Below are 19,370 nucleotides of genomic sequence, written 5' to 3' on the forward strand. Positions count from 1 at the left end.
GGTAATGAGTTTGGCCTGGAGCCCGGCGCTGGCGTCGGCATGGGCACCGCGTCTTTTATTTATGAAGATAATTATGTATGCCCGTACGTTGCAAGGTTGCAGGCCCCGCGGCTGTGAGGAAGCCCCCCGTGCTCTTCATCACAACCTCCCCCGCTCAGCAACGCCTGCATGATTCATGAGAGACGTGGCCGAGAGCCCCCACGACGGGCTCGTGGTCCTGGTCTGGCACTGGTCTGAGTGAGGGGGCTGGAAGGAGCCTGCCCCAAGGGTCCCTGCACCCCGAGGGGGTTTTCATCCCCCAACAGCCCCAGTGTTTCAGGGCCTTTCTGGAGCGAGGTATAAGTGACTTGCCCAGGGGCAGAGGGGCGGGCAGTGGCAGAGACAAGGTCGCATGTCCAAACCAGCTTGGCATGTCCACTCCTGGTCCCTGAGTGCACCTGACTCTCCCAGTCTGCCGGGCAGGGGACCAGCAAGCTTGTCATAGACAATTGCAAGTGTCTGATAAGAGATGTGAATCCTTCGCCTTCAAGGCTGCATGGCCTACATGTGCCCACATACTGCCCGGGCCTGGATTACCCTCTTGTCCTTTCCCTTTGGCCCTACTTACCCCGAGCACCCTCGCTGCCTTGCTGTTTCCAGCCAGCAAGGCCGGGGACTCTGCATTTGCTTGGCTGTGAATCTGAATCCGGTCTGGCCGTGGTGGCCACAAACACCAGGGGCATGGTGGCCACGTACAGCTGCCGCTCGCTTGGTGCAAACATTCTCCCCGCCGTGACTGGTGAGGCATCGGCCTGTCAGCTCAGTCTCCGAGTAAATAAACCTTCCTGCGAAATGAAAAGAAGCGAGCGAAGGAGCTGCCAGACGCGGGAATGGCTCTGTCGGAGAGTGTCAGGCCTGCAGCTTTGCCCGTGACAACTGCAAGCAAGCGCGAAATGGGGCTGCCGACTGGAGTCTGACGGAGAGGGAAGGACCGGCAGAGCTTTGGCGGCACGGACAGAAAGCCGGGCGCGCCGTCTCGAGGTGGGGGAGAGCGCACGGGCATCGCTGATGCCGCGGGGACATGAGGGACCCCAGCACGGACAGCCCCGCCACCCCCCAGGGTCTTCCTGGAGGGAGCTCTGCTACTGCCCCAGTGCGCAGATGAGGAAACTGAGGCCTGGCGAGGCTTGAAGTCTAAACTCAACGCCCCATGCCTGGAGAGCTCAGATTGCCTCCGCACACCGACACTGGGCACTAATCCTGGGAGGCCATGCACGGCTCTGGGTTCACGCTCTGCAAAGGGTGCCGAGCAAGGGCAGAGAAGAGCCCCCGACAGTATTTGAAGGCTGGAGAAAATGTGTGGCTAGGGACAGACACTGCACATAAACAAGTTAAAGTGATCAGAAACTGGCTTAAACCTGTAACAGAGCAGACATGCAGTGCACAGAAACCAGTTCCACAATGGCCCAAACTGGTGTGACATGAACCTGGTTGAATGTAGGTTATTTGGCTCAAGCCGGTTTATGCAATGTCTGTCCCAGACCTGTGAGAACGGCCCTGGCACGTGGCCCTCCGCTCTCCCCTCCTCCCCGCAGCCCTGGGGAGGCACCGAGAAGAGCAGCCTCGAGTTATTGCTGCCGAGATGCCTGCGGGGGGATGAGAGTAGAAAGATAAGCTGTTCTCTGCAGCGGTGCCCATAGAAAGCAGCTGGGGCTCGGTGAATAAAAGGCGACTCTAAATATTATTTTTGGTAGGGATTTTCACATAAAGAAGTAAAACTCCATAAATCAGGCCCAACGCTACAATCAGCACATACTTGTGAATAAATGCATCCTGTAGAACATTTCAGCATAAATTATATCCATTTGATTTAAGTTTTGCTGTGGGAAACCATATTATTTAAATTCAGCCAGAACTGAGTCCACTCACATTGCTACACATTTATAAAACATATTCACGATTAGTGTCATAAGCTCCCGAGAACTGGCTCTTGAGTTATTTTGCCACATCATCATCTGTAGTAAACAAGACTTATTTTTATGCTTCCCTTTTCTTTCCTGACAGTCTGCTACAAAAATGCTCTGCAGAAGTAATGCCTAAATTATGGCGAGATTTCTCTCCAGCAGGTGCAAAATAATCCCGCATCCAGCGATGATGCTTGACGTGACGGCAGCAGATCGCGAAGGAGCTGCAATCCCTTGTCTCTTGAGACAGGGACCTTTTTTCCAGTTTGGCAAGGGGCAGGTGAAGCCTCTCTGCTGCAGAGAGAAGGGGCTGATGCCAAGGGCGAGGTCTGACTCTGCAAACCTTCCTCGGCAGAGCTCCCGGAGATGCCCAAGGGAGTGCTGTGTTCCCAAGGCTTGTGAGACCAGACTTCAAAGTGCATCGTGCATGCACAGGCGTGAAACGCCAGCGCAGGACACTCTCCATGCTCTCCTTAGCAAAAAATACATCCGCCGCTGGCTCCCGTCAAAGTGCAGAGTCTCCGAGGAAGGGAAAGGGCTGGGTCTGTAACTTAACAAGGAAGAGTTTATTCCTGGACTTCAACTGAAACCACCAGAGAACGGCTTAGTTCAGCTCACTAAATTATTGTCACGCAGACAGAGCCTAGCTGGGCGCTGTCCCCACTCAGGCAGGGAGGTCCCGAGCTCCTGGGACCCCCAAAGCTTTCCTGCTGGGTTTCGTCAGCCTGGCAGGCACGGGGGTGCCAGGCAGGAGCCGAGCACGGTTCCTTGTGGACCAAACCCAGGAAGGAAACCACAGACACGAATAGGACACCTGAGCTGTCTGTGCCAGGCGGGCCGGTAGCCACCTCCGCTTCAGACCCACCACCCTCGCCACGTTCACGCTGACTCGAGAGTGATGGGGCCAGGAAAGGCTGCCCACACTTCGTACGTGGGCAGCAGAGATGGACAGCGAGCGCCTTGCCCACCGTGAGGCTTTTGTGGAGACGGGACTTGCCCATCCGCCTCCCCAAAGCAACACAGCTTCACTCCAAGAGCAGCAAAATCCCTTCTGGCATCCAGCCTGGGGCTGGGTTTCTGCAAGGAACCAGTTGCCTGATGCTCCCAGGCCTAAAACCACCAGTTCCTGGATGGAGAGCGCTCCTAAGGGGCAGAGGCCGGCTGTTGTTCCCAAAAAACAATGCACGCTGCAAAGCGAGGGCAAAAGGCACCCCCCCCCCCCACCCCGCGCAGGCTCCAGGGGAGTCTCCTAGCACCGTACGCTGACTCTCTCCTGCCTGCCCTGCTCCGCACGTGGACCTGGGGGTCTCGGCAGGCGGGCGCTTGGCTCCAGAGCAGGGTGCAGGTGCGGGAAGGTGTTTCGTGTCTTTGGGCACCGCCAGCACCTCAGGATCTATGGTTCCTGGTGCGCTGTCCATTGGTGCAGCAAACCCACGATTTCTTGAAGGGAGGCTGCAGAGCAGCAGCAGGACATGAAACGCTCGGCAGCGTTCGAGCAGCGCGGGCTCACCAGAGGCAGCATCCTCTAGCCTGCAGGATCCAACCCCCCAGTTACAGCAGTGTCCAGGGCCACTTCTCCCCGCTGCGCCGCCGTGGGAGCGTTCCCCCGCCGGCCTGGCAGGGTTTGTCAGCCGTCGGCTTGCTTGTCTCACTGAATTAATGTTTTACATTTCCCCGACAGTTTGCAAACTTTTAAAAAATTAATCCCATCATTTCAACAAGTGTAACAACTAAATTATCATCGTTACATGATTAAAGTCTCTGCTGCGTCTTTTCTTGGCAAACATTACATGCACATAATTTTACTAAATGTAATAAACCAACCATAGAACTATTAATTTTACCATGGCATTCATAACAATTAGAAACGCATGAACCTTAAAATGATAAAAACTGAAATGAATACTAAAATAGCATGAAATGCAAGAATCCTGCTCCCCGGCCCAGGAAAATTGGAGTTATTGTGTCACGTCACAATATACATTTCAAAAGACAAAGCCGGCGTCCCAAGGGATGCGGTCCTGGCTACTCTGACAGTTCCCAAATACCCCCATTATGTGCAAGAGGAGCCGCTCTCAAATGCTCGTGTCTGAACTCCCCCCGTCCCCACGAGCGTTCGGCTGCCTCGTGACCGCGTGCTTTGTTGCGGGTGTAGTGTGGCCATTAAACAGTGACTCGAGGTCGCCGTCCCAAACCTCACCCAGAGCTGGAAGTGAATAGGTAGAGGGTTTAAAAGGCTGGATAAACTCCTGATCCTTTGTGCGTGTAGCCCAGGGACTTCCAGGGTTTGGCTGGGCTGGCGAGCAGATGCAATGGGGTGCAGCGTGGGGAGAGCAGGTCTTTGGAGCCCGATTCTGCAGACCCAGACAGTTCAGAAAAAGGCCCTCGGGCTTTGGAGGGTCTCTCCAAACAGACCCCCGTGCTCCTCTCCTAATGGCACAGGGCGAAGTGGCGCAGCCCCTGGGTAGCTGCAGGGCTGCCAGGCTCAGTGCCCGGCGCTGCAACTTGGACCTCGACATACCTCCCTGCAGCCCAAGATTGCACGGGACTCGGCGGGAACGAGCACCCAGTGGGAGGATGGCCTTTCCCATAAGGCCCCACTAGCTTTGCTTTCAGCAACTGGTCTTTTTTTTTTAAAAGAAAATAGACATTAAGGTTTTGCCATCGAGAGCGGCCTGGCATTACAGGTCACGCACTGCTGCGTTTCCCCAGCAGTAAATATCCGATGGAGGAGGCCCGAGATGGTGATCGGCGCGCCGACCCTGGCTGCCAGGAGGGAGCCGGCCTCGCAGAGCCCTGCCCCGCTGCAGCTCCGGTTTTCAAGCATCCTAGTTTAGAGAATTCCTCGTGGACCGGCCTTCCTTCTCCGCATTTCCTTTCCCATTATCGCTGATTGCCAAAATATTTGCGCAGTGAAGGAATTTGCCTGCCAGAATAGAGGGAAGAGGGAGATGTATTTCTGCCTGGCCTCAAGGCATGGGGGGGTCTGGGGTCTCCTTCCACCCAGGCTAAGCACTGGCCTGGTTTCAACACGGCCTTTGAGAATAGCCCCCTGACTCCGTCCTTCCCTGCCTATGCCAGCAAGACCTCCGTCCTGGGACAGGCACTGTGGGGATCCAGCCTGCGGGACCGTGCCCGAAACAGTCGACTGTTTCCACTGTCCTTCTAGGCAATGTGTGGAGACCGAGTGTTTTAGCAAGGAACGCAAAGGGTCTCCAGGGCCGTGCCTGCGATGGGGAAAAAGCAAGTCCCTTGCCATGATAAATATTGCTCGGGCACCCAGAGCCTGGCACACTGCAGGATGCTCAGAACAGACCGGGACGTCTCTAGGGCTGTGGTCGAAACCTGTGATAGGATGTGCTGGTCTGCACATTTTTGGCTGTATTTTGGTTTTAAACCATCAGGAGCTGGCCCAGGGGCCAGTCTCGGGCCGTGCTGACCTGCGGTCTTGGCATTTGTACGGAGCCAGGAGCTGGATGAGAGCGAGCAAAGCTGGCTGCCTGTGTGGTCCAGACAGGACGGGGGCTCGTCATCCCAAAGCAGAAAGACGATGCTCCCAAACCGGCGTTGCACCCTACAGTGACACCAGCTCACATGTGCAAAGGATCGTGGTAGTCCCTCATCTGCGTCTCAGGCCTTCCCACCAATGCCTGTGCCCCCTTCTCCAGGGCTGCTCTCCCCACATCCCTGCTGCGTGTGCACAGCTTGTTCTTACTCCCTGTGGAGGTGGCACAGCCTGCAAGTTCATTCAGAGCTGAGGGCACCATGGGCCGTGGCTGGATTGCAGACACACGGCCAGGATGGGTGATGATTTTGGCATTGGCAAGGACCTAAATATTTGCTCTAGAGCAGCGCGTCCGTGTCTCCCATGCACAGAGGGACTTTTCTTTTGCATCATCCTGTCCATGCTGTTACAGCCTGTGGAAACTTCTGACTGCAGACCGCGTCCCCATGGATTTCAGTGCACATGGATGAGAGTGTCCAAGGAGTCTGGGCCTTTGCAGCTGGGTCTGCATTGCACACTCGTTGCATGCAGTGTGTACAAGATAGCTAATCTCGGCACGGCAGCTACGTGTCTGGCTCCACCCGCGTGTCACTTCCAGCATCTCCCACTGGAAACAGTCCATTTGGGTGTGGGAATCCTGACCCACAGGCCAGGAAGGAAAGCAGCTCTGACCTCCGCAGGGAGCAAGACCATGCATCCGGTGTCATTCAAGCTAAGGGCCCTGCCCAGTCTTCATGCTTCCAGCCTTTGACGTGTACAGCACACTTCATTCATCCATTGGGCACCTGGGAAGTGGGCAGCCTGGAATGACAGGGGGTGCAGCTCTCTGCTCCCACAGCCCTGTGTTTGGCAAATGCATTTAAGCATCCAGATGTGGGCAGAGGAGAGCAGCTGGAGGATGGAAAGCAGCCTGTAATATCCTCATTGCAAAGAGTGGACCCTGGGGCAGCAGCAGGGAACAGGGCGCTTCCAGGTTTGCATGAGATCCAAATCTGTCTGGGCCTCCAGGCAGCCTGGCTCGGGGGACACGCACCCCCACAGCCGCTCCGGGCACCTGGCCGCATTTGGAAGTCAACAGCAGAGCTCCGGAGTTTGCTTTTCTTCTTTGTTGCATGGCCACGGTTTGCCTTCTGCTCTGAACATGGAAACCATATGGCAGACAGGCCCTGGCCTCTGCCAAGAAATTCTTGCTTGATGAGAACCCGTAGCTGTGACAGGCTACACTGGCTCCCGGCAGGGGAGTGCGGTTTCAGCCGTGGGTCACACATCCCTGTGGCCTGGGAGGTGCCCATGCGGCCGTGTGCACCTCGGGGGGAAGGGGCCCTGCCCTGCCTGTGCCAGAGACCGCGAGACGTGGAGCTTTGCCGGTGGGGCCAGGGCATTACTGGGCTTGCAGGGTTGCGATGCATGACGGTGCCCAGCAGCACCAGGTGGGAGGAGAAGCCTGCGGGACACGGGCCACAGGAATGTGGCCAGGCCCTGTGGCATTGCTCTCCACTGAAGCCGCGTGGCGCCTCGTCTTGGGGCGCATCCACTTGTCATGCAAGAGTCTCCCGAAACATTTATTGACGTGTGAAGAAGGGGCACGGATGGGTTCGTCGCGGGCTTGGGTGCCTGCCTTGCATGCCATGTCAGGTCTAATGCATGGGGAAGCCGGTGTCGGGGGGATCAGGGCACAGGCTCTTATCTCCATCAGCGTCTTGTTCCCAGGGTATCTGTGACGTGCATCCATTTGTCAGCCAGGAAATGATTTGCAAATACGAGTCCTGGCAAGAAGAAACCCAGGAACTGCAGAGATAGCGAGGGAAGACGTGGCCCCTTCCTGGCGTGGGGCTGTCCCTGAAACGGGAATGCCTCTCCCCACCAATGGCTCCAGTTCAGGGCGAGAGAGAGAGCCAAGTTCGGTCTTGCAGGGAAGGTCTGTGATGCTGGCGTTGGCCGGGGGTCTCGTGGGCACAAGATGCGACTCGGTGTCTGACTTCGGGGAAGTCCTTCAAACCGCAGCAGGCTGCCAGAAACAAAGCCCCGTTTCCCTCCCGGCCCCTGCCCTGCACACAGGGGCTCAAAACACACGGGACAGTTGCATCTAAATCATCAAGCGCCTTTATCTTCGCAGCGTGGCTGCTTGGCAGGGACAGATGCAGAAATGAGGCCCTCCCTGCCTCCAATTAAGCATTTAAATTTATTCAGGAAAGGGGGAAAAAGAAAACCATGTTTTCCCCCAGTTCGAAGTGTCCAACACCAGGGCTGCTGGTTGAAGTCACCCCCCTGCCCCGCATCCCCTGAGCAGCCCGCGCAGCCCCGTAGCCCACTGGACGAGTGATAAAAATAGGAGGGTACATTTCGGGGATCGCTGGGGAGCCCCACTGCTTGTTGGTCTCTCCCATTAATAACTATAATTTGGGAGCTGTCAGTAAGCCAGGTCTCTCTCTTCTCTCAGCGTGCTCCCATAGGTCCACTGAACGCAACCCTTTTCATCACGATGTCGAATGTCTTGGAGACATCCAACTGTACCATACTAACACAGTTGTTTTTACCAATCAGACCCACGGTTTTGCCAGGAGAAGATAATAGGGCTAGGAATGGGCACTGCATTTATCCCTGGACAAGTCGTGCCTGTGTTTGTCCTGGAACGGAAATATCCCAGGATTGACACGTACACACGACACCCTTCTCACCGGGGTTTAGGGAGCGGCTGGGCGCACCGGTGCTTTTCTGCCTAGACTCAATGATGCAGTCCTGGGATTGCAAAGTGCATCTGAATGGCTATGTCCCCGGATGCACTGTCAGCGTCTCTTACCCCAGGAACCCTTTGTAGGATTTATCCCAGGACATCTGAATGACTGCACTTTGACTCAGGATGAAATGGTGTATCACGGGACAAATACAATGTCTGTTTGCAGCCTAGCTGCTACCTGCCAGGACTTGCACTCTCCACCCCTTTGTAAAGCACTTTGAGAACAGCTAAGCACTTTCATCTTTCTGGGTATTATCATATGAATTATTAATTCTCTGTTGAGATCATTCTTCCGGGACCTCTGAGATACAGACTTGCTGTTGTGAGGAAGGACCTGCTCCTGGGTTTGGACCCACTGTGTCTCCTTGTCCTGCTCAGGTGCTGCCCAGGGATGTCAAACAATCACGCGATAGCCACACAAAGGCTCCAGGCAGGAACATCTTGCCAGTGGTCACTTTTTGAATAAAACATGCAGCCCTAATAGTCAGGGCGATGGCGCGTGCTCTCCTGCGCTTGCACGAGTCCTCCCCAGAGCGCCACGTCTCAGTCCATCACAGGAGATCGATATTCTTCCCGGACGTCGGTGGCCACCGGCCAGATCAGGAGGAGTGAAGATGATTGATCTGCAGAGGGAGTCACCGGCGGCAGCCAGAGCCAGGCAGGCACGCAGCAAATGCTTCTGGTTGCACTTGGCCTGGCACAGAGCACGTGTGTGGGCTCAGCAAGCCCCGCGCCGCCCCGTGCCACGCAGACCGGGGGCTGCTGGCCAGCACGGCGCAGCAGATGTGCAAGTGCAGGTGTGCAAATACAGGTGGCAAGCCCAGGCCACCCCCACAGACAGTGCAACTCCTTGAGGCCAGACTGGGCTGGGCTGCTCTTCCTCCCCCCTCCAGCACCGGGCTCTTCTGGGGATGCTGCAAGCACCCTGCGGCGGTCAGCAAAGGGACGTCCCCTAAAGCGCTGGCACGTATTTGGGAGCCGCATCACGGGGAGACTCAGACCTTTGTCATCCAGCCCAAAGTGCTCGTGGGCTTGTTCATGTTTGGTAGTCCTGCCGCAGCGCTGGCTTGATCCTATGCCCACCTCCCCGCGTGCCCCCGCGTGCCTGCAAAGTGAGGGGCTGCTGCCCTTCGGCCAGGCCTCGGGAACAGCCCGAATCTGCACCGTCTGGCACCCTCCAGGGCTCCTCTGTGCTACCACGAGAGACCCGGTGACACTTACTCCCTCTCTGCCGAAGTCTGCAGGGGCTGCGGTGCTTGTGCCCATGTTTCCGGCCTAGAAGTCACATTGCTGTCGCTGGTCCCCCACCTATTTGCCATCCACACAGAAAGCAAATGCTTTTCATCCCCCCTGCCCGTCACCCCTTTATCCAGCCAGCTGCCCGCTGCCCTGATGGCACGTGTGTAACTCGGCTATCCCTGTTCGAGTTTCTTATGTCCTGAGGACAGAAAAGTGGCCCCTGAGCCTGGGGTCCCGGCTGCCGGGCTTTGCCCAGCGAACCCCACCGGGACCAGGGGACACAGCTAGCGTGTCCGAGCGCCCGCGGGGAGCGGGACGGGGCTCCGTCTGCTGAAGGATTGCAGAGCAAATCCGTGCAGGCAGCATAGCCAAAACAGCTAGCAGAGGAGCCCTCGCCGCCCCGGAGAGCATCCTGCCGGGGAGCAAATTGTTTTCCTTATCTAGCAGTTGTTCTGGGAGCCGGCCGTAGCCTCCCTGCGAACCCAATAAGTCTTTCGGTTTGACTGGAAACGCCACGTTTTTCCTTTTTAGAAAGCGTCACCGGCATGCCTCCCCTCCAAGCCTCTCCGCTGCGCCTCCACCGCCTCCGAGCGAGGGGCGGCCTGCTCCTCCAGCGCCGCTCGGGGCTGCGGAGCCAGCCCCGCGCTGGACTCGGGCCCAGACTGTCTGGACGTGGCTCAGCAGTGGAAAGACCTATTGTTTGGCTTGGCAAGCGCCTGGTATTTTTCCCGATGCCCAGAAAGGCTGCTCCGCTTTGCAGCCAATGACCTCGGGAGGGGGAGGAAGGGCCAGAGCCGCAGTCCACCCTTTCCCCCTTCGGTGATCTCAGCCCATCCGGCTCCCTCCCGCTACGGCCGGGGAGACGGTCGCGAGCGTCAGCTCCGCCGGGCTCTCGCCCTGGTTCACTCGTGGCCGGCACCGGTCCCACCAGGTGACGGACCGCAGCCGCCAGCGGGCCTTTCCCAGGCTCTCGGGGACTTTTTCCAGGCCCCCGCAGCGCGGGGCCTGGGGCCGTCTGGGGAGGCCGCTCGCCCTTCCTGCGTCTGCCCTGGACCGCACCGTCCCCGCGATGCTATCTCGGTGCTTCCCGGGCCGGGGAGAGCAGGAAGCCCGGGGCTGTGGGAAACTAAGGCAGGAAGTTAGCCGGAGCGTCTGCCCCCACAGAGCAGGCTCGGCCCGTGCCCCACACGGATTCACGTCAGGTCCCATCTTATTGCCGCGAGCCCCCGAACGGGCCGGTGCCGTGGGAGCCCCGTCGAGCGCCGCCCCGGTGCCAGCCCCGCTGCTCGCCCAGCTTGGATTTGACTCCCAGGTCCGGGGGCTTTAACGCCGTTTCCATGACGGGGTTTGAAAACAAGCTCTTCCCCTCGTAACCACTTGAACGGCTGCCACGGAGCTGCCTGGCAGGCGGTCAAAGGCAGGAGCTCGGAGAAAGCGATCCGCACGCCATCTCCGGCATCGGCTGGAGTCGCTGCATCCTGCGGCTACACGGGGCCCCGGCTCCGAGAGCGGCTCCAATCAAGCCTACCTTGTGCAGGCTCCCGGGGCCTGAGCCCCTCTCTGGATCAGTCAGACCCAGACCGAGCGTGGGCGACGGGCCGCGCCGCGCCGGCCGTCTCGCGGTCTGCGTCGCCCGCCGGCCCAAGCCCCAGCCCGAGCTGGACCCTCCTAGACATCACCCAGCCTCTTCCCTTTTTGTCTTTGGAAAAGCACATCTTGCAGCGCGTCTCTCCCTGGGTCTAGTCAGACCAGAAGCCAAAGCAATGCAAACCTGGGCTTGCTGCCTCAGCCGCTCCAAAACCGCCGTCCGTCTGCCTCGCAAGGCCGAGAACTGGGGCGGCCCTGGCAGGCCGGAGGGTCGGGGGCTGTCTCCTGTCCTGCTCCGTGCACAGGGCCGGGTGCTGAGCTGCCTGCCCGTTATGCCTCTGCCGCAGCGGCTTCGAATCACAGACTTACAGCCAAGCAGGGCTGGAAGGGGCCTCGAGCAGCCGGAGGCCTCAGGAGGGCGTTTCGGAGGGGACTTGCACCGGGGCCCCAACCCGCCGCGGCGCCAGGCGGGCCTGCCCAGGCTGCTTGCTCCGCGCGCCCCGTTTCCACCCAGAAAGCTCCCGCCACGCGCAGACGTCCTCGAGCCCGCGCGCAAGGGGGAGGTGAGCGGCACGCGGGTTCCTCCGGCGTCTCGCGGGGCGCGTCTCGCAGACGTCGGGGTGGGCGGCTCGGCGGGTTCGTACGGGAGCAAAGGGGAGCGTCACCCCGTGAGACGTGCTCGCGGCACGCGCACCCCCGTCGGGCTGCTCTCGGCCCGTATTGGTGCTGGCTGCGGACGCTGCTTCCAGCCTGGCCTCCGGCCTGCGCTTTCACGAGGGTGCCGCGCCAGCGAGGGGCTGTTTCTTTGCCCCTGTCGTCTCGCGGCGGGGGGGCCGGGCGGCCGCCTTCCCCTCCGAGGGGATAGCCACCCTTTGTGCGGACAGGGCCTGCCAAGCGCGCCCGTGGAGAGCAGACCCGGGGCTACTGCTCCAAGCAGGGAGGCCCTTCCTGCCTCTCCTGCCGAGCCTTGGCCAGGGATGCCGGCTGGGGGGTGGCCTGAGACCCTTTCACCGGCAGATCCGTGTGGTGGACTGGGCCGGACCTTTCTGGACCTTACCCGGGGAGCGCGACCCCGGAGCAGCCCAGGAAGCTTCCCACTGCTGTTCCCACGGCCCCTCGTTTCCACCAGGCAAAAGTCAGCTCCGAAGAGTCAGGAGAGCACTTCCAAGGAGGCGTAAGCCAGGGGCATGGCTGGGGATGGGCGGAATGGCAATTACAGGGCAAAAGATGCTCTTTGTGACCTCCCCCCCAGCCCAGAGCTTGCAAAACCTGGGCAAGAAACCTCAAGAGAGCGGTGACTGCGATGCACCGGGGTTCAGTCCCAGCTGGGTCCGAATGGAGCAGAAAAACCTCTGCAAACGTTGCTCCGACGCGCAGCCTTCGCTCCCTTCCCCTCCCCAAGCGAGCCTCCAGTGTCAGCGGGTGGTGGAGAAGTGGGAGAGCCCAGCACAGCCCAGCGGTTACTGGAAATTAACTTGCCTCCGTGCTTAGTCAGTATTTGAGGTCCTCACTCCTCTCCGAACTAGGGGATTTGGCAAACCAGTTTCACACCAGAGTCGTCGGCTGCTCTTATGATGACAGGCTGGGCCCTGGGGGGACGCCCTGCTGCGGGCGACTCCTGGCACCTAACCCTAACCCTAATGCAGACCCCCTTTCGAAGGTGGGGAGCACTATGCCGGGGTCCTGCAGGGCTGAGGGAGGAGAAAGCAGGTGGCCGGCATCCTGGTTGCAATCAGGCCTTCCCCTTATTGCCGTGGGCTGGTATTCAGGGCCATGTGGGAGCCGTCCCAGGAGCAGCAGAAGGGAGCGAGCGGATGGCCACAGCGATGACAGGCTCAAGTGCTTGGAAACTGGGACAGAGAAAGCTGTGTTGGGCCCGCGTCCCGGCTCCAGCCGCATGCACGGCTCTCGCTGCCTGGCTTTGCTGCAGCAATGCATGTGCCTAGCAGGCTGGGCCGAGGGAGAGGACCCCAAAGAGCCTGAGACCACCAGCAGCATGCACACACGCATGCACAGGTGTGTGCATGCATGTGTGCACCGCCCCTTTCCTCTGGCTGATGTCAGGAGCGTGTCGCACAGTATCTCCCTGCCGATCGGCACGCCCCTCCACGGGTCTGGTGGGCCTCCCTGTCTGGGTCAGCCTGCCCTGCCTTCCTGCCGGGGAGCGTGGCACAGATGCGCTCTCGGAGCAGGCGCTGGGGCTGGCTGTGCACTCCCCTGAAGGCATCTGTGCCAGCGCAGCCAGGAGGGCAAAATGGGCTCAGCCAGACAGGACTCGGTGCCATGGGGAAAGGCAGCACCGCAGAGAGGCAAACCCAGCCTCCAGCACAGCCTGCCAGGCTCCCTGAGCTCGCAGCTCGCCTCCTGCTCCCAGTTTCCACCTAAAGCAAAAACTAAACACACCGGAAGGAAAAGCATCCGGCCACAACACGTCTAGCAGCTGTGCAGGAGCAGGACGAGCCGCGTGCAGCAGCGGGGAACGCGCTCCAGTCTCACGTAGGCCCCAGCTCCCAGGAGGAGCTGCCAGCACCCGACCAGTGTGAACACGCTAACTTGGTGTCAGCAATGGGATAAATAAGGCAGGGAAGCCAGTGACACTGGGAACAAGCGATCCCAGACTTGTTAAACCAGCTGAGTTCAGCAAACTTTATTACCCCTCATTATTTGCCCTGCAGCCTGTTGTGAAACACGGTGCAGACTTACAAACGGGTGTGTGGGAGCCTGGCCCTCACCTCAGCGGGCCCACGGACTCAGGTCTGCTGCCAGCCGGGTGCAGGAGCACGGCTGGGAGACCTCCGGGGGTCCGGTTCTGCCCTCCCCGAGCCCCATCCCGGCAAGGACCAGCATTTGTGCAAGGGCAGGGGAAGACCGAGCAGATGACCCCTCCTGAGAGAGGCAGCTCTGGAGCCGTTCACGGGGAGAGGCAGGACAGCGGTGGCCCTGGGTCACCCGCAGCAAACCTGGGCTTCCCCAGCGATTCCCTCCCAGCCCCGCAGCAGCAGACGGGGCTGGAAAACAGGCCTTTGTGCTCGTTCCCCAGGCTCATTCGGCGTAGCGCTAACCCGGGCTGCATGGGCACGGGAGTCTTTCCCCCAGAGCCCTTAACAAAGCCTGATGTGATTTGGGCAAGAAGCTCAAGGGTGCACCTCCGTCTCCGCCGGGCTCCGTGTACGTGGTCTGATGAACTTCCCTATTTTCTGCTTTGGCAAAAAATCCCTGGCACACGGGTCCTTTCTCTGGACCCTGAAGACCCCTGCAAACTTGGCCAGGGCCTGGGCTGGGGCCTGCCCATTCGTGCAGCATGAAGGATGCTTGCCTCGGTGACATTTAACGCCATTTGCAAGTACAGTATTGCCTGGCTGGAAATGAGAATCCATCAGGCAGCTGCCGACATAGCAGGTCCTGGTCAGTAAGTGGAAAGAATTTGGTTTTATTGCCCCATAAATCACAGAACTTTCAATTAGATGAGAGGCTTAATTACAGCGCTGGACGGAGCAGCCCTGCTTGTCTAAGATCCCACTCTTCTCTTGGGAAGCGAGGAGCTGCCCAAGATCCTGCCGTTATTTGTGCTCCCCTCCCTCCGTGCAGGAGCAGAAGTAAAGCATAGGGGATGGTGTCGATCAGGCCCGTGGGGGTCTGCTTAATGAACAGCGCCGGCTTTTTTACAGCCATTTCCAAGTGAGACAGCAGCACCGGCTGGTCTCCTGCCCTGGACTGTGCAGCCCTAGACATTTGTGGCTTTCTTTGCACAGGACTATCCATTGCGAAGGAGAAATCTCCACAAACACAGGCGGGGTCTAGGGGATGCAGTGGGAGGACGATGGGGCGGCTGCCCCGTGGACAGCGTGGTGCTCAGGAAATGCAGCCAAGTTGCACATGCTCCCCCGAGGCCTGGAGGCATCACAGCAAAGCCCCCAACAAGCCCACCCATGCTGGTCCCAGCCGGGAAGGGGAAAGATCCCCAGTAAAAATCAGGAGTGGCGACATGTAAGAGAGTGACAGGGCTGGCTTCGCCCTTCATACGGAGCCGGGGCCCTTTGTGCTGCCACCATATAAAGAGCAGGAAGACAGGACGGCCCCGCAGGCATCTCCCCAGGGGTAAATCGGGAGCGCTGGCTCTGCACGCCATGAGCTGCCCCCATTACATAAAGGGCCAGCTCGGAGCACGTCTGCTCTGAGTAAGTCTGGGCCGGCCCCCCGGGAAAGGGTTTACCATGCAGCGTCTCCGATTCTGCCCTGCCACCTCCTCGGGGCTCCTCTCTTTTGCAAGCATTCGAGGGTGAGGCTGCTCCAGCATCCAGGACCCCCTGCCCACCCTGGGGCTGCCCCCTGCCCCGTGCTCATGCCAGGCCTTGCAAGCAGCAGCGCCATTGCTCACGTGTGCATGCAAAAGGGAGTGCAGGAGCGTGATCAGGGCCTCTGCCCCTTGCAGGCTGCAGCAGACCCAGAGCCACCTCGCTCCTGCAGCTGTTTGCATGCAGGCACCAAGTGCCCCGGTCCGCTGGGCTGCCCTGGCCTCCGGTCCCAGCCTGGGAGATGCAGCATCCCCACAATGCTAATGCTGATCTGCACCTTCCCAGCCCGCTCCCGGCCCTCAGCAGGGATGACATGGCTGAGCGCTGACCAGCCCCGGATCCGTGCTACCATGGGCCTATTGCTGATCCCTCCACTCCTGCCACGTGCCCCGGCCACGTGCCAGCTCCGTGCAGCTCTACCCAGCCAAGACGGGAGATGTCCCCAGGCCTTCTGCCCGGCCACCCCGGAGGCCGTGGGCTCCTCGGCTGCAGCTGACACACGAGGGGCATGCGACAGGCCACTGGCACGCAGCCTTGCAGCTCAGGAGCCCCCAGGCCCAGCCCTGAGCGCACTGCAGGCTCCGAAACCGCACGAGGACCTTCAGGAGACATTTAGCAAGATGCCTGGAGGGAAGGGAAGACGGTCGTAAATCCCCCAGAAGGAGCTGCTGGTAGCTGTCCAGCTCGGCTTTTAGGAGCTATAAAATTTTACTAGGGGGAAAGCTCCTGAACGTTAGCACAGGCCCCCTGGCTTAGGGCTCCCAGCTCCACCGCGGCCCAGCAGCCTGAAGATGGGGGAAGCCCCTGCCTTGTCCACTCCAGCTCGAGGTACCTACCTCAGTGGGGATACCCTGACCCATGGGCCGCCGGGCAATTCCCCCGATGACAGGGCCAGCAGTGCTTGGCGCAGAGGAGAGGGCCAGGGGTGCCCTGCACCTCTCCCTGAAGGAGCAGCTCCCGGCAGCCCCAGAGCGCTCGTTAGCTGACAAGCCGGTATGCTCCATTATCTCCTGCCCAGCCATGATGGAGCCCATCGTGCTCCTCAGGTCAGCCAAGATTCGCGGCCGGACACAGAGTCCCAGGGTGCCGGCTTGTGCAGCGTCCCAGAGGCGCCTGTCCATGCAGCGCCAGGCATGGGGGGCTCTAGGGTCCCCTGCCCCAAACCGCTCCGTCCATGATGGTTTCAAGCAGCAGGGTCGTCTGCAGGAGTCAGGCCCCAGCCTTTGCCCCATCCTCCCATCCCAGGCCTCACCTCTCAGCAGGCTTCGGCATGGACCGGCCACGCCGGCTGGAGCTGGGTCTCAGTCCCGGCAGGGAGCCCGTCTGTGGTATCACACCAGGGTCCAACCCAAGCACAGGGCCGGGGCAGGACCACCGCGTGGCCTGGCTCTGACTCGTCCCTCCCGTCCCCGTCTGGCCAGACACAACCCCTGACCCCGGTGGGCAGCTCCCTCCCTCACCTCCGTTTCTTCCCGTTGCACCTCGTGAGTTATGGATCTTCTGCACTCATAAAAGATAATCACCCTTCATGGGTGAAGTAGCCGCCGTGCCTACCCGCGCATCACAGGATTGATCGACGGTGCAATTAAAGCACGGGAGCTGCCGCGCACGGGTTGGGCGGGATGTCTCTGGAGGGGAAAATGCCACAGTCGGATGCTGCGGCTCTGTGGGCTGAAGCTGGGGGATGCAGGGGTCTACCCCAATGCCTGCTAACACAGGGAGCATGCCAGAGGGGCAGGTCCCAGGAGGGCAGAGCCAGCCTGGCACATCCTGCAGCTGCTGGTCTGCTCCAGCAGTACTGGCATACGCGGGCCAGCGATCCACCTTGGGCCTTACATTCCCGCAGCTGCACCAGAGCCACAGCCAGGGAGTCCCCTGTCCCCACCACATCCTGGAGCAGCTCCCCTGGGACTTTGGCAGCACGGAGAAGAGCGGGGGCCTGGCTCAGGCCACACAGAGCAGAGCCCACGGGGTCTCCCTGCGACTTCCACCACCCGTCCCAGGGAGATGCCAGCTGTGCCGGGGCGCCTACTCCTCTCTCCCTGCCGTGGTCCCGGGGGTGGAAGGCACGTGGAGCGCGGCAGGAGGTAATAAACATATTGAGCAGCAGCGAGGCGCAACTGGCAGCTCCCGGCAAGGCAGCAGCCATCTCGCTTTCACCCAGCAACAATTAGGAGCAGAGCCAGTGGCTCGGAAATCATTGCCTTGTGCCTGCTCACCCACAGCTCCCTCGCTTTCCAGCAGAAACTTTGTGCGGCGTGTTGCTAAACTGGTGCATTATTTACCTTGTTAATTTCTGAGGGAGGCGTTTTAATTGCTTTAAATTACTGCTGGAAAAACTAGAGTGGTCAACAATCAATCAGACTGATTTACCACCCCTTGCCCACCCGCGGTGAGTGAGCAATCAGCTGCGCCACCAGATCTATTATTGATGAACTTTGCAAGACCCACTAATTAACTGCAAACATACATCCTAAGCATTGTTCCGCTGCTGGGAAAATAAGGTAATGGGAGTAATCGCTGGAAATGTCACCACTGCTCGTTTCTTTCTCTGCAAAGACGTAGGAGCAGAGCGCTGCGTGGTTATAACCACGGCAGTCAACCTCTTGCTTGGGATGCCTAAGCGCTGTTTCCAAACAAGGGCCGGCGAGAGGAGGAAGCAGCCCATCTCACTGGGCCTGCATTAAACCTGCCCAAATTCCCGTCGCTTGACCGGTCGGGGAAGGAGGGTGCTTCAACCCCACAGCCGGCCGAGGGAACCTGCCACAAGCCAGGACGTCAGACAAGTACATCGTCGTTGTGATGACCCCGCGCCGAGGGTCTCCGGAGAACGTGCCCAGGTCCCCTTCTCCCCTGCCCTGCTCGCAGCTGGGTCAATTGAAACACTGAATGAACTCCTGGCACATATTCCCGCGTGATTAACTGCCCCATTGATTTTTTGCATAGCCGTTCAATCCTCTTTCCAGGTCTGCGATTGATCAGCGAGTGCCACTGACCTGCGCTACAGAGCCCGGCTCCGCACCAGCCCTGGAAATGAACTTGCTTGTGGGACGGAGACTGGCATCCCCAGGCAATTGGGTGCCATTGTGGCTGCTTGTGGGGGCAAGGGATGGCCCCAGCGGGGCCCGTCGCAGCTGGAAGAGCCGCTTTATACCGCTAAGTGCTTTGTTCTTGGGAGCGCGAGTCTAATCAAGTCACTTGTTTTTCAGATCAGCGCACAGCTGTGTCAGAGCTTTAATTAATACACGCATTCGTATTATTGGATATTCCCTTTTCACCGATGGGCCTTTGCAGACAGGGCGTAACCATCAGCATGGCATCTCTGCACTGCACCCTGGAGCTCCCACTGCCCCTCCGGCAAACAGCGCCCATCACTGCCATGGTGAAATCACCTAAAAGAAACCTGCTCCCACCCAGGGTGACGGCGTGAGACCTCCCCGTGTGCACTGGGGCCCGATCGCGTACGCCATTCAGTGGAAAGGCCTTCGCATTATGGTGTCACTTCGTTAGCACTGGTGGGACGAGCTTGCCTGGGAAAGATGGGCCACGGCAGAGTGAGGGGTCCGAGCTCGTACCCCCCGGCAAGAGCACCCTGCAGCTGTGAGACACCAGCACGCCGCTCATCCTCCATGGAAGTCTCTGTGTGCCCATCCCAAGTTCTCCTTGTTCCTGACGAGGCTGTGAAGCACGGCACAAAAAGCGGGCTATGCAAGCGGCTGCCGTGCTAGCCGGCCCGTCCGCTGCTTTGCTGCCTTTCTCCGTAAGAACGCTGCTGTCCTTCAAGGGAAGGTCCATGCTCTCCTGAAGCTGTCTCCAGCCCTGGGAGGTGGAGGGCTTGGCCCAGGGTCACCAGAGGAGGTGCAAGCAGGGCCCCAGACCTGTGCATCAATGCACAGCTCCCGAGCCCCGAAGAGTGCCCAGGCCCCCGACCCCACACCTGATGTCTCCTGGGTGGGCCATGCTCCCCCCCTGCCACAACAAGGAGCTTTTCTCCCTCCCTTTGCTCTGGGATCCCTGCTTGTGAGGGTTCAAGGAAGGGAACAGCTTCCTGGCAGGGGGACCTG

Source organism: Crocodylus siamensis, chromosome 9 (assembly GCF_052110815.1).
Source record: "Crocodylus siamensis isolate JL-2025a chromosome 9, ASM5211081v1, whole genome shotgun sequence".
Classification (NCBI taxonomy): Eukaryota; Metazoa; Chordata; order Crocodylia; family Crocodylidae; genus Crocodylus; species Crocodylus siamensis.